This window comes from Pyxicephalus adspersus, chromosome 2, assembly GCF_032062135.1.
Source record: "Pyxicephalus adspersus chromosome 2, UCB_Pads_2.0, whole genome shotgun sequence".
NCBI classification, from domain to species: Eukaryota; Metazoa; Chordata; class Amphibia; order Anura; family Pyxicephalidae; genus Pyxicephalus; species Pyxicephalus adspersus.
The window spans coordinates 140,326,454-140,329,096 of NC_092859.1; the positions used below are offsets into that span (position 1 = coordinate 140,326,454).

A 2,643-nucleotide genomic window follows, 5' to 3' on the forward strand; every position below is an offset into this window, starting at 1 on the left:
AGAAAAAAAAACTTCGTTGCTTGTTGCTTTAGTTACCAGCTTCATATTACCAGCTACACACACGTGAATATATATAAATATAAATTAAATATATATATATATATATATATATATATATATATATATATATATATATATATATAAATTAAAATTTACAAATATACAGGTATAAATACATGTATGAAGAAACAGCCAATAATGAGTTTTATTCCTATATATATATGATATATATATATATCATACGATTGTACAGTATATCACACAATACATTATCATCACATTATTATGTAAAGTGAAAATTCTGAATTTAGGTATGCTTTGACTGATGTGTGCTGGTATACCCATCATGCTCGCATATTATGGTACACTTCTACATCTGCGCTGTGCAATGTCCTCCCCTGCCACTGCTTTTTAGTTTCTCAGACATCATTTTCAACTACTGAGTGGCCACTGATAATTAACTTTAGTGCATGTGTATGTCCCAAGCACCTAGCCCATACATATTGTTGCTGGTAACAATTATTAACAATCGTCTCCAGCAACTATAGCAGAAAGTTTGTATAAAGCTATAGGAAGAATACTTAAATTAGTATTCGTTTTTTTCCTAAAATCAAACTTTTTGTTCCATATCTGTACAGCATGAAACTTTGAGAAAGAGAAAGAGAAAGTTGAGTTTTTTGGCACATAAACTTGTATTATAATAGATTACATTAGACATCATATATATCACAATATATATCATCATCATATATAGTTTTTATGACATACAGGTAAACAGCTTAGAAAGGTTGATCCCAAGTTAATGTCACCGGGATACAGAAACCTTTTTGCTAGACACAGATTTCCCTGATTAGATAAATATTAGAATTGCTAGTAACGTATTATAACCTGGTTTTACTTATTGGCTTCTTCAGGGAATCCTGTGATGAATGTTATGAACTTTGCATAGAAGTAATACAGTTGTACAATCAGTTGATGTAACAGGTACATTATAATATACACAAGGTAAGTACATGAGTCTCTTACAATGATAGTGGTATAGGTGAAGCAAAATGTCTCATTTTCAAGTTCTGGATCCCTTGGGATCTGGGACAGGTAGTATAATCTTTACAGGCAGATAAGACGTCCCCTTGAGGACCCCCAAGGCTCCAGCAGGCATTCCACAGACACCTCCTGCAGCTTGGACAGCCCTAAACGACCCCTTAGCTGAGCATCTCCCATTGAAGTCTAATAGCGGTTGGCAGTAAATCGATGTGGTGATGTAATATTAATAAATAAACCTTTTTATTTCATCATTACATTAGTAAAATTGTTGTTTTTTATTCTCCCAACTCTATAAATATGCATAAATGATCTTTCAAAATTGGATTTGGGAAAAACAATCTGCCTGATCCTGCACTTTGCAATTAACCAATCAGATTGCTCACTGTTGAAATAAATTTGCATATTGCAAAGGCTTATGGGTAATGTTCAATACAATCAGAGTTTTTTTTCCTTTTTTTCGGCAAAAACAGATCAGAATGAAGCCTAAGTGACATTTTAATGACTGAAGAAGATGTGTCTGATGTTAAAAAAAATAAATAAATACAAATAAAAAAATGTTACTCTCCATAACTGCAAGATATTGGGGTTTATGGCGGTATAAATACAGTTGCTGAGTACTATTGTTTGGGCAAGTGCTGAGTTCAGTGAAGGGAGCTCACAGCTTAGTGAGGGACATAAGAACAGATCTGTTTAGTGGATTGGAGGGGAAGCATGGAAGGTACTGCAGATAGGCAATTGGATGGATAAGGTCAAGCTTTGGTATAGGCATCCAACAAGAGAGGCCTCTTGGGTGGCTTGCCTCCATCCTGGAAGCTGAAAAGCCAGCTGGACAAATGAGGCAATGGGGTGCACACAATCCCCCCAAAGCAAGGCAGTTGGTTGGGACAGTGGCACTTATCCTCTAGGAAGGTTTGGCTAAGGAGATGTTTCGCACTCTGCACACCGCACACAGCATAAATACATAGCATAGGAGAAGAGAGGTACCTCTCATTCAGTTCAGCCAATAGGTAAGCATGGCCCTCCCAGGATACATTGCCTGGCTGCAAAGCAGGTAGGTGTAATGTACACAAGCTACATAGGTGGGAGGTAGGAAGTGAGGTAAGTGTACAATACAACCTATCTCACCTTCCAATGCATGGATTGGAGGGGAGTTTGGGAGGTAAACCAGACAGGCAAATTGTATGGTGAGGTCAAGCTTTGGTAGAGCCATCCAATCAGAGGCCTCTTGGGTGGCTTGCCTCCATCCTAGAAGCCGGCTGGACAAATGAGGCAATGTCTCTCTAGGAATAGAATAAGGTACACAAAGCATAGAAACGACACACAGCATAGGAGAAGGTAGACAAAGCATAGAATAACACACAGCAAAGAAGAAGGTAGACAAAGCATAGAACGACAGCATAGAAGAAGAGGTAGACAAAGCATAGAATGACACACAGCATAGGAGAAGGTAGACAAAGCAAAGAACGACACACAGCATAGGAAGGTAGACAAAGCATGGAACGACGGCAAAGAACGACACACAGCATAGAAGACACACAGCATAGGAGAAGGTAGACAAAGCATAGAACGACAGCAAAGAACGACACACAGCATAGGAGA

The 2,643-nt window shown here is 37.9% G+C and overlaps 1 long non-coding RNA gene across 1 annotated transcript; it reads left to right on the forward strand.

Moving 5' to 3' along the window:
* Positions 1-1,676: 1,676 nt before the first annotated feature.
* On the forward strand, positions 1,677-2,490 carry LOC140322202 (uncharacterized). The gene is made up of 2 exons (XR_011919169.1): positions 1,677-2,379; positions 2,418-2,490. It is a non-coding gene; the product is annotated as an uncharacterized lncRNA (long non-coding RNA).
* Positions 2,491-2,643: the final 153 nt, after the last annotated feature.